The 13,053-nt window shown below is 42.2% G+C and overlaps 1 protein-coding gene across 1 annotated transcript in view; it reads right to left on the minus strand.

Moving 5' to 3' along the window:
- Nucleotides 1-13,053, minus strand: part of ZFAT (zinc finger and AT-hook domain containing) — a 668,318-nt gene that overhangs the window by 573,299 nt on the left and 81,966 nt on the right. The window lies entirely within an intron of this gene.

The raw sequence follows: 13,053 nt of genomic DNA on the forward strand, positions 1-13,053 counted from the left end.
GGCACGCATGGAGGATCCAAAGGGCCACCTTTGCTAACAACCGTTGACAACCTTCTCCTCTTCCGTGAATGTGTCTAATACTCTTTTGAAGACACCTTGTGGCAGCAGCTTCTGTAAGTCACCGAACACCATGAAAATAAGCGCTTCCTTTTTTGTGTCCAGAATCTCCCACCACTCAATTTCATGGAATGGCCCCAAGCTCTGCTGGTAGGAGAGGAAGAATAACTTCTCTTTACCCACTTCCCTTAAACCACACATTTCATACACCGATAACATGTTCTCTCTCTTGCCTCTTTTTGTAAACTCCCCAAAACAATGACTTTTCTTCACAAGGGAGTTGGCTCGGCTTATTATTTGGTTGCCCTTTTCTGTCTTGCTGATAAAGGTGCCATCTACATTTGCATGATCAGGCTGCTTTTCTTCTAAATAAAAACACATTTCCTCGATCAATACGTGCTCATCCATTCCAGCCTTAGAGAAGAATTTATGGCACTGCAGAAAAAGAAGATCCAAAATGCAACATTTGGGAAATAACTCATCCCTCCCTCCCATATTTTGAGCAAATGAGGATATAAAAGTAACAGTTATGAGGAATATGAAACCAGAATTTGTGAGTTATCCTGAAATGTTTGTTTGCTTGTGTTGCCGGAAATATCCGAGGGCTCCCTTGGACAAAAAGTAAAGACACCAACCAGGATAACTTGGAGCAAAACAGCAGCCTGTAGGCTTGGCCTTTATTGAACTGTTGCAACAGGGTGTTCCCCTCACTTGCAAGAGAGAGGAAAGACCCAGAAAAATAGTGTGCAAGGTCTTATAAAAACTTTTTGAAATTCCCCTCCTCTAGGTCGAGCCCACCCCCAGAAACATCACGCATACATTACAGAAAGGAGGGGTTGAGGGAGGAGTTGGTGGTAACCTGAGTGTCTTGTCACCTGGCTAGTTCCTCCTTTCCCCCTTCCCCATGAGTCACTTCCAGGAGACAAAGGGGAGTTTGCAGTTTCCTGCCCCCAGAGGGAAGATCTGATCATTGTCCTTTGTTTCAGTCCATGCTGAATCCACTCCCATATGCAAGTTCTTTGTGATCTTGATTGTCTTCTGTCTGGGATCATCAGGGTTGGCATAGCAACTGGGCAGGGCTCCTGTGGATGTGCTGAGACGGTGAAGGGATTATGGCTGACCAGGACCAAGGCACCCCCCTTTGATAGTTCTTGTCATATGGAGTAAAATAAAATGGAACAGTGCAAATCCGATGTATGGTTGATTTTCCATGAATTTATAACAGAAATGTGGCGAATGTAGTGTGTGAGTGTGTGTGTGTGTGAAGTTTGTACAAACAGAATGATTGGGGTGGGGGGGTTCCTGCTACAGTTCCCCCCTTCGGAGATAAGATTGCAAAGGTGGCTACTTTGCAATCCTTTTCTCCGCACAATTTAAGGTGGTAATTATTAACCTGCTATTCTCCGTCCCAGATGCGTGTCTCCATGTGAACCTGAAAGGGACTCGGATGTCATGCTTCTTAAGGATATTTGCATAGAAATATAATGGTGTAACAGTGCACATAATTAGACTTAGGATATCACGTAAAATTAATATTTTGTTGTTCAGTTACTTGCGGCATTCTAGTACCTTGGAAGAAATATTTTCTCAATAGTGGCATATGCTTTACATCTAGCAGGAAGGTCCACTAATGACTGAAAAATGCAGTTTGCTTTGTCCCCCGCCATTTTTGTGTTCTCAGGTGTCAAGGTAGCTCTTCTGTGGTCTCACACCGGCCTGGTGTCACAGTAGTGGCAATCCCTGGTGAATCCACTTAGGGCTTTCATATTAACCATGTTGCCTGGCACTCACCCCAGCTGGCACAGGTTTGGGCACGTCATGAGGGAAATGTCCTTGCCTTGGCCATTCTATGGGATTTTATTATTATAGGCTCTGGTCTTGCAGTCATGGGAAGTTGCTCACTTGCACTTTAAGGACCAAAAAGCTAATTGCAGCCTGGATACACTTGCCCAATTCAAAATGAGTCCAATTTGAATTTATCTTGCCCCATGGTTCCCAACTTCTCAAACCAATCTGTTAAAGGGCATTTGTCCAAATAAGTCAATTTAACTCTATAAGGGATTATTCCTGCTAAACCAAAGCATATGCACTTTCATGTATCTTATCAGCTTCTCTTTGGTTAAGCGAGTTTTTGGCACATTTTAAAATGGGTAGGGAAGTTGGCAGAGTGCCAGGTGAAACAACTAAATGTGGTTATAAATTTATCTAGTTCTAAACATCGGACTACATAATAGCCTGGTCTGTTAAAAAGCATAAAATGTATGAGAATCCTCCACTGGGTTGTAAGGAATAAGACATTAAACATAAAAACAATTACACACAAAAATAGCCACAAAAATAGCCCCCCCTCAACATTTGTGGAAATAACACACTGTCAGACACATTTCAACATTCCTACATAATAACACATAATACAAAACAAACTAATTAAGTATCAGTTGCATATCTTGAGACAATTGTGATATTTTATGTATGTATCTTTTGAATCCTGGAGCACAGTCTTGAGGTTCAAAAGTGAGAAGATGTCCTTAGAATTCTACTCCACCCCCCTTTGTCAGCCCCACTTCCCCTTTGAAAGGAATTGCTGTGGCCACTTTGAAAACTGTGGTGTCTGTTGTTGTTGCTGCAGGTAATAGTCTTGTGGTGGCGAAGCTTTTCATTGGATCTGTAGTAACACATCTGTAGAAGTGATATCCTGTAAGGGGCAGGACTTAAAGACAGAGTTAGAAGGGGCAAAAGGCAAAAAAGGATGTCCTTCAATTTACGTGGGAAGCTGCAAATAATAAAAATCTTAGCGGATTAAGCATTTCATTCATTCCAATATTATTATCACATTTCCATATAATTACTGTTATTATCTGCCAAGTTTGTTTGCTTTCCTTCACTTAGTTTGGCTGTGGAAGAAACGAAGGGACAAAACCTTTGTTAATTTGAACACAATTGGCAAGTTATTAAACTTTTTGCTTATGTGGGTCCGAGTTCACGTATCCTGTTTTAAAGGGGGAAACAAATTTTTTTCTTTCTTTCTTTGAAAATCTCTGTCAGGAATGCTGTTCCTATAATGCACACAAAGCCTGTTGTAAAAGTTAAATCCTGTGGGGGGGGGGGGGACTAGTCAAGAGTGGAACTCACAGTGGGAGCGTTTTGATGTTTACCTGTGAAAAGAATTTGGCATGTTAAGATTTGGAACCTGGAAAGCTCTTGACTTTTGATGGGCTAGGTTTTTGTTTTGTTGTTGTTGTTGTTTTTTCTTTTCTTTTTTTCTTTTTTTTTTTTTTACCCTTTTGTCTTCCGTAGCCCCTGGAGCAAAAGACACATTAAGGGTAATTTCCCTCAATGGTTCCAAGTTTTACATAAGGAAATTTGGATAAGTTTCTCCCTGCAGCCCAAGCTCTCGAAACCTCCTCTTCCCCCTTACAGTTCCCCCCTTCTTCCTCTCTCTCTTTTGTGTGTGTGTGTGTGTGTGTGTGTGTGTGTGTTTTTTTAAGCTGATCTAGCCTCTGTGCATGTACAGAGTTCATGTCTCAGTAAACCTTTTATACTATTGAAAATGTTGAATCGTTTGGCTAAATTACCATTTGAATAAGGGAAGGTGAGGGTAAGGAGTAGATTTTAAAATAGGGTTAGATTTTAAAACAAAAAAGAGAAACTCAGCAATTCAAGTATTCACCAAAGCTAGCAATTGTAGCCCAAGCAAAGGGACTGCTTCCTTTATGTACAGGAAAGGGCTAATATCCCTCTGGCCATTCGCGGAACAATGCCACGCCCTTATATATGGGGGAAAATGGCCAGAGAGTCAAAATTCATAGGATTTTTTTTTTTTTTTTTAATATTCTCAGTCATTTCAGCCTTACCATTTGCAGACAATATATATATATATATATTTTTTTTTTCCTGCCCTTTATTTACAGGATTGGTCAAGGCGCATATGTATTTTTATGTGCTTAAACTTTGAATTGACTTTGAAGTCTGATTTTTAAATAGTAGACAAAATGATAAACACTTTAATCACTCAAATGCTTGATATTACCAGTTGTGCTTCAAAACCATCAAGGCTTCACCTCTCACCTTTTAAAACTAAAGAGCAAAGCTAGGCTGAATTTCAACTACATCACCACACCAGAATTTAAGAATTACCCTCCAGTGCTTGCAGACACATGTCCCTTCCACACAGCCACAAATTGGGAGAGTTGAAAGAGACCCTGGGGTCATCTAGTCCAACCCTCCAAAATATAGGGTTCACAGCAAGATTTGTACTATCAAAGAGACATACCCATTTAAGTACAGATTTACAACTGAGAAAGGAAACATCTATGCTCCTATCATGTACTAAGGAAGAGGAAAATAAAAGTACCCAACTTTACACAGAACCCTTTTAGCAGATCTTGAGATAGTTTGAGTGAGTTTACTTCCTTAGACTAAAGAAGGCAAGTTCCTAGTGAAATGATATTTAAAGGAAGATTGAAGTGAACAGTTTTGGTTTTTTGTTTTTTTTCTAAGATAGGGAGAGGATCTTTTATTAAGTATAGTTAAGACAGCCATAGATTTGATTTAAAGGGAATACAAAAGTGAACAAAATTTTTTTTTTTTGAACTTGCAGAGGAATAGTAAGCCTAATTTAGATTATTATTATTAATTTTTATTTTTATTTTTATTTTTTTAAGAAATAACTACACATAAGAAAGTGAGATGCAGGGTACCTTAGGAAAGATTGCTCCCCCCTCTTTGCAGTTTCCTTTAAAGGAAGCTTGCTCGGGAGTAAATTTACCTGGCACAGAAGTAAGAAGGGAGGGGGAAAAAAACTGAGACAGAATGAAACAAGGGGGGGGGGCATTTTCTGAGAAAAGAGGCCAGGAAGTCTTATAGAGACTGATATCAGGAGCCTTACAATAACTCTTCTGTCCAATCAAATCAAAGTTAAAACTGGACTCACATATTTTTCTTAGAAGGAACACCATACTTTCATAGGCATATGCTTGGTGAAATACATACACTGCATTTTAGCTTGAGAGAGCAATTGTGCTCAACTAGGCTTTTGCAGCAGAAACATTAGATTAACTTCACATTCCAAAATAGACTGGAACACAGGTGTACTCACAAACTCAGAAGTTACAACAAAACATCATTTACCATTAGACTTAAAATCACCCTCCTCACTTAAACTAGAGGAAGGAGGTGGGGTAATCCTCCTTCCAGAACACAAGTAGCATGTATACAGGATTTTACCACTTGGGAGGAAAACTCTCTTTTAGAGCTTCTCTCAAAGAACAAACATTTGCATACTTCATTCTCCATTTTGTCTTGTTTCAGGTTGACAAGGCCCAACATGGCTTCCTTAGATTTAAAATTTTGAAGCAAGCTTGCTATTTTAAAAACTATGTGCATTTAAGAACAGTCTGTGGATGCCGAAGCCAATGTAAACACAAACCCTTTAAATATTTCTAAATCTTTGAGTACATCTCTTATTCATTTTTTATTATTATTTTTTTTTTAAAGAAACTAAGTTCTCTAATGTGTGGGCTCTCAGGCTGGGCTGTTATTATATCTACTGCCTTCTGAGCACCATTAAGTTTACGGTTTCATGTTTAGTTTTAGGTTATAGTTTAACAACACAAATTTGATATGTTCAGCTCTCCCTAAGGGTTCACACCCTGATTGTGTTGAAGGATCCCTGAGGTGGCCCAGGTGGTGGGCCTAAGCTACCCACTAAAAGTTACAACGGTCTCGTACTTTGTACTTGAAAGACCATTTTGCCCCTTTATTTTATTTTATTTTTCCAACTGGAGATGACAAGCTGGAGGGGCATATTAGAATCCTCTCTGGGGCAAAAAGGCTTCATGGAAGCTTTGTTGCCAGGAGGAGTCCAGCTAGGGTGTTTTAGTGAGCTCCCATTTCCCTCCAGTATAAAGGACAGAAAAGGACAGAAAGAATGGACACACAAGGGGGAAGACAAAGAGGGGGGAAAGGGTAGAAAGAAGAAAATAGTATTCTTTCAGTATTTAAGGTACCTTTGATTATCTCTTTAACTCAATTCCTGCCTATCAACGAACCGCAAATAACTTATCATCTATAAAACCTTAAACATCAGCCTTAAAACCACGGGTCTCTCTCTCTACCCGCTACACAACCACGGATCCTGAAATTCTGCCTCAGTACTGCTTACACAACTAGTCCTAGTGTGGGGCCCCAATTCCCCCTCTACCACCCACGACAGCCTCCTGCCTAGCCTTTGAGACTAAGTTCGGACCCCTACTGAACGCCTGCGCAATGCCGTGCCAGATCGGGGTCCGAGAAAACACCCAAGGTTTGAAAGGAAGCAAATGACCTTGCGTTAAAATACTTTTGAAAAGACGCCTCTGGACGACTCCGAGAGAGGGACGTCAGAGAAAACAGTAAAGAGCCACGCTTTCCCGGACTCAATTCCAAGACGGAAAACGGGGGAGAAAAGGGGACAGAATAAGACGTCCCTGGACGACTCCGAGAGGTAACGCCGGAAAACAGTAAAAGTACCACAATTTCCCGGCCACGTTCCGAAAAAGAAATTGGGGGAGAAAAGGGAAAGTTTTAGACGTACCCGGACGACTCCGAGGGGTAATCGTCTGACAGTAAAGTTCCGCGATCTCCCTGGCCACACTCCGAGGGGGAAAATCGGGGGAGAAAAGGGGAGAGTTTAAGACGTACCCGGACGACTCCGAGGGGTAATCGTCAGAAATGAAAGAAGGAAAGTCTGGCTGTCGTGGGGACGCTGCTTCTTCCACCCCCCTCCCAATGTATTTACTTCAAACCATACTCACGTTCGAAGATGTCCCCCGCAGATCCCGGGATCCTTTCCCTTTAGCCGGCTTGACCTTGCCTTTGCTCCCCCTGGCTGGGCTTTTGGTGACGATTGATTACCGCCCACAAAGAGGAGGCAGGGAGAGGAAGAAGGATCCCTGGGCTAAGGTTGCCCAGTGGCGCCCGATCCCCTCTATCTCCCTCCTCACCTTCGCAGGAGAACCAAGTGTCCCTGAGCATGGTCGCCAAACTGTTGCCGGAAATATCCGAGGGCTCCCTTGGACAAAAAGTAAAGACACCAACCAGGATAACTTGGAGCAAAACAGCAGCCTGTAGGCTTGGCCTTTATTGAACTGTTGCAACAGGGTGTTCCCCTCACTTGCAAGAGAGAGGAAAGACCCAGAAAAATAGTGTGCAAGGTCTTATAAAAACTTTTTGAAATTCCCCTCCTCTAGGTCGAGCCCACCCCCAGAAACATCACGCATACATTACAGAAAGGAGGGGTTGAGGGAGGAGTTGGTGGTAACCTGAGTGTCTTGTCACCTGGCTAGTTCCTCCTTTCCCCCTTCCCCATGAGTCACTTCCAGGAGACAAAGGGGAGTTTGCAGTTTCCTGCCCCCAGAGGGAAGATCTGATCATTGTCCTTTGTTTCAGTCCATGCTGAATCCACTCCCATATGCAAGTTCTTTGTGATCTTGATTGTCTTCTGTCTGGGATCATCAGGGTTGGCATAGCAACTGGGCAGGGCTCCTGTGGATGTGCTGAGACGGTGAAGGGATTATGGCTGACCAGGACCAAGGCACCCCCCTTTGATAGTTCTTGTCATATGGAGTAAAATAAAATGGAACAGTGCAAATCCGATGTATGGTTGATTTTCCATGAATTTATAACAGAAATGTGGCGAATGTAGTGTGTGAGTGTGTGTGTGTGTGTGTGAAGTTTGTACAAACAGAATGATTGGGGTGGGGGGGTTCCTGCTACACTTGGCACCCAGAAGACTTGAGAAAATCATTGTAAATTACCGTCAAGCAAAATGCTGTTTTGTAGCTGACAAAGCTATGTACTTTTCTGAAGCGAATCCCTTCACACGAGCCACCAGACTGTGTTGTTATCAGAACAGGAAGTTACTACACATATACAAAAATCACCTTTCCATTGAACAATGAGTGGTACATTTTATTTATGAAATTGCAATTTAACTAACACTTATTTCAATATCTGAGTAACAAAACTCTATTGAGAATATACACACGTTTAAATTTAATTGGTTAATCCATTTAAAAGGCAAATATCAATTCAGGGTTATTTAATTGGCCGATTTAAATTATGCTGAGGCACAGGTCTCTCTTTTGGAGAAGGTACAGTGGTACCTCAGGTTAAGTACTTAATTCATTCCGGAGGTCCGTTCTTAACCTGAAACTGTTCTTAACCTGAAGCACTTTAGCTAATGGGGCCTCCTGCTGCCGCCGCACCACCGGACTACGATTTCTGTTCTCATCCTGAAGCAAGGTTCTTAACCTGAGGTACTATTTCTGGTTTAGCGGAGTCTGTAACCTGAAGTGTATGTAACCTGAAGCATATGTAACCCGAGGTACCACTGTACTCGGGTGGCAATCCTTTCTGAAACTCTGTCACTGTGGGTGACATTTGGCCAGAAGGCCCAGTGGTCTGACTCATTGTGCGACAGCTCCCCAAGATCCTGGACTAAGCTTTGCCTTCTTGGAGAAGCCAGAGACTGAAACGGGACCCTTTTGCACCCACAGCATATACAGTACCACTGCCTTTCTAGGACTAGGCAAATGAAAATGTTTAGGTACAAATGCCCACCTCAAACCACAGAATATGCTTCCCTTTGCAGGTAGCCCTTGCTTCTATGCTTATCCCAGCAGCTGGTTCATTTCTGCTCTTTTGGCTCCTTCTTCAGTAAAAACTAAAGGAAAACAAATCCCTGCCCCACTCTCTCTGCCCTTTCGGTCTCTCTTGTGTAGTTTATGCTTTTTTAGTTTCCCTTCCAGTCTCCATTTCTCTTAAGCCCACATACCGACGACACAGTAGGCATTCTTCAGAAAAGGTTGTGAGGGCAAGTACCTGCCAACAAAGACTCTTGTCCCTACAGATGCTGTTGGGACTTCAACTTCCATCAGCTTCAGCCAGAATGCGAAGAGGACAGGGATGATGGGAGCAGTAGTTCAACAACAGAGGGCCAGACTACAAGTTAAGCCAGAGTTCAAAACCCCACTGAGTCATGAACAGGCCAGTGGCTCATCTAGTCTAGCATACTGTTCTCAGAGTGGCCAACCAGATGCCTGCGGGAAACTAGGGAGCAGAACATGAGCACAAGAACACTCTCCCCTCCCAGGGTTTTCAGCAACTGGTATTCAGAAGCATTGCTGCATCCAACTGTGGAGGTAGAGCATAGCTGGCATGGCTGGTTGTTATTGTTTAGTCGTTTAGTCGTGTCCGACTCTTCGTGACCCCATGGACCAGAGCACACCAGGCACTCCTGTCTTCCATTTCCTCCCACAGTTTGGTCAAACTCATGCTGGTAGCTTCGAGAACACTGTCCAACCATCTCGTCCTCTGCCGTCCCCTTCTCCTTGTGCCCTCCTACTTTCCCAACATCAGGGTCTTCTCCTGGGAGTCTTCTCTTCTCATGAGGTGGCCAAAGTATTGGAGCCTCAGCTTCAGGATCTGTCCTTCCAGTGAGCACTCAGGGCTGATTTCCTTCAGAATGGATAGGTTTGATCTTCTTGCAGTCCATGGGACTCTCAAGAGTCTCCTCCAGCACCAGAATTCAAAAGCATCAATTCTTTGGCGACCAGCCTTCTTTATGGTCCAGCTCTCACTTCCATACATCACTACTGGGAAAACCATAGCTTTAACTATACGGACCTTTGTTGGCAAGGTGACGTCTCTACTTTTTAAGATGCTGCCTAGGTTTGTCATTGCTTTTCTCCCAAGAAGCAGGCATCTTTTAATTTCATGGCTGCTGTCACCATCTGCAGTGATCGTCATGGCTGGTAGCCATAGCCTTTTCTTCCATGAATTTGTCTAATCCTCTATTAAAGCCATCCCAAGTTGGTGGCCATCACTGCCTTCTGTAAGGAGAAAGTTCCATAGTTTGACTATGCACTGTGCAAAGGACTTTCTTTTACCCACCCTAAATCTTCCAACATTCAGCTTCCTTGGATGTCCATGAATTCTGGTGTTAGGAGAGAAACGTTTCTCTATTCCCTTTCTCCACCACATGCATGATTTCATAAACTGCTATCATGTCTCCTCCTCTTACTCACCTTTTCTCTTAACTAAAAAGTCCCAAATGCTGCAACCGTTCTTCATAAGGGAGTCGCTCCATCTCCTTGAACATTTTGGTGACTGTTTTCTGAGCCCTTTCCAACTCCACAACATCCTTTTGGAGGCAACCAGAATGATACACAGTACCGGTACTCTAAATGCGGTCACACTGTAGATTTGGTAGGGACATTATGACACTGTATTTTACTTTCCTAATGATTTCTAGCGTGGAAGTTGTCTTTTCTATCGCTGCCACACATCTTCATCGAGTTAACTACTCTGACTCAAAGGTCTCACTCCTGGTCCATCACCTCCAAGCCAAACCCATGAGGGTGTACATTAAATTAATATTTTTGACCTCAATATGCATCACCTTACACTCTTTTGCAATTGTGGCAATCACACAGGGTCCCCGGACGTTTAGCGATCTATTGATCCCTGTGCCACCACTGTGCTCGCTTCCCCGCTGCCACCAACCCGTTACTCTCGGGTAAAACACTGAGTCCAGTCAGTTGTTAAAATTGAACCAAATAAAAAAGTTTATTTTATAAGCATTAACAAGTTTATGGTTTCTCAGATAATATTCCTGTCAGTATCTTAACTTTAGTTTCTTTACTGGCCTATACCTTCCTAATACCTTCTGACTGATTATATCAACTGTTTGACTGACTCCTCTTAACAGATTCTCTCACTCTCTCACATCAGACTAGCCCAACCCACAGACTTATCCTCTCTCCATCTCTTCTAACTCCAGACTGACTTCTCAACCACCCTAACTCTAACTCCTTCCCTTGGGTTCCCATTGGTTAGTCATTTTACAATTAGTTAACCCTTTCCTTATGAACCCAGTATGATGTCACAAACCTAGGAGGGCAAACACCACAGCAATGAATTGTGTTTGTCATTATATTGCCCATTTGTGAAGCCTATGGGTGATCAGTCAGTTGAGCATAAGACTCTTGATCTCAAAGTTGTGGGTTTGAGCCCCGCGTTGGGCAAAAAGGTTCCTGCATTGCAGAGGGTTGGACAAGATGTCCCTTGTGGTTCCTTCCAACTCTAGGATTCTATGAACCTGGGCCTGTAAATCCCTCTTAATCTACTCAAGAGGGTGTGGAGTCTTATATGTTGGATTGCACTGAGATTATGAAGAACCTTTTGTTGGTTGTGCCCAAAACACTCTAACACAGATAGCCCTCTCTGGCATCAAATTATGGCAGATGTACTAAACACACAAATAAGGTAGGATGGAAGTTATTAGTAGAACAGAATGAAGCCTAGAAGAAATCTTTGCCAAAAACATACTAGGGGTGGAAAAAACCCCAAGCCAAATGTTATTACTGCATTCAGAGCAGTCATAAAGGTAACATTTGCATAGACTTACTGTTTGGCTTTCCGTCTGTAAAATGCATCACATTTAGTCAGGGAAAAACAACAATAATTTCCATCCTCAATCGGCAGGAAGCAGAACTACTGTTATCAGGCTCCAAACAAGCCAAGCCTTAAATTGCAGTAGGTGTGCATGACAGTGATATATTAGAATTTTTCTTTTAAATTACACCTGTCATGGACAGTGGAAGTGCAGAGTCAATTTGAAAATAATTTACTTGAAAATTTGTAAGCGATGCATGGCAAATTAGTTTTCGTATCCCACCCCTGCAGCCAGATATTAACACAGGCAATTGCTTAATTGATTCAGAAAGGTTTCTCTACTAATAGTGTGAATCTTGCTACCGTTTAACAACACTGCTCCAAATGCAGTTTTAATGGCAAATGGGCTGTAGACAGAGTAGCTGAAGATTTGAAGAAAAAAAAAAGAGAGAAACACATTTTGCAGCTGTTACTCTTCCTTTTCCAGATTACGGCAAAGAGTAATCTCTGCAAACGAACAATGAAGTTTAATTGGAAACCACAATACAAATTCATTTGCTGCATTAGCCCTGGTTTTCTTTGCATCGCGTCTAGATGATAATGAACAATCCCCATTTACCTCCAATTAATGAATGGGCAAGCATTTTACCTTACTTGCAAATATTGCCTTCAGTTCAACCTGGCTTCCATCAGCTAATTGGCATTTGGAACAGTGAGAAATACAGCTACCAACCTTATCATCAAAAGAAAGAATCTCCCCCAAATCACACTGAAACCCCAACACAGTGTATTCTTTATTTCTGAATGGTCAAACAACAAGTGCGATGGAAAAGCCAGATAATTAGCTAGCACAGAAAGTCTTCTAAAATGTTTGTGTTTCCTTCAGGCTTTGTGCCATATGGAATTTTGGTCAGCATATGATTAGGGTTAAAGCAATTGACTAGCGCTAAGTTGGCCCAACTGGATGGCCAATTTATGCCCATTTCCAATGCAATAGCAACCCTTTTACTATGCACTGGGTCGCCACACCAGACCTGTCTATGTGCCAATCCACATTTCCAAAGCTTGAAATTCTTGACTCCAAAGAGATACTGATCCTATTAAGCTCCAAGTGGGCTGGTTCCTGAAGGAGAGATGCTTCTGACATTAAGGTTTTCACAGGTCTGCCTAATTGCAAAGAAACACCCTTCAGCCAACTCAAGACTTGAAAAAAAAATGATTTATTGGGTTGGGTAATTATTATTATTATTTTGCTTTTAAGGGCAGGGAGAACACTTGCTGAATTTGTCTAATTTTAAACCCACTGAACAGAACACGACAGACTTGCGTTATTAATTTTTTTTTGAAGTGCAGATAAAAAAAGATTATCCCTCCCCAAAATAAATGAGATGCACATGATGAAGTCATGAACCACAATCTGTTAGACATGCTTCAGTCACTTGAAACCATGCTTAACTCTGAGATGAATTTGGTCACAAGGATTAAGAATGACAAATCTCTTAGTTCAGATTCCCTTATTTACAGCCATTCAAGCCATCTGAGCATTACACTCGCAAACAT

Source organism: Podarcis filfolensis (genome assembly GCF_964270895.1).
Source record: "Podarcis filfolensis genome assembly, chromosome: 7".
Taxonomy (NCBI): domain Eukaryota; kingdom Metazoa; phylum Chordata; class Lepidosauria; order Squamata; family Lacertidae; genus Podarcis; species Podarcis filfolensis.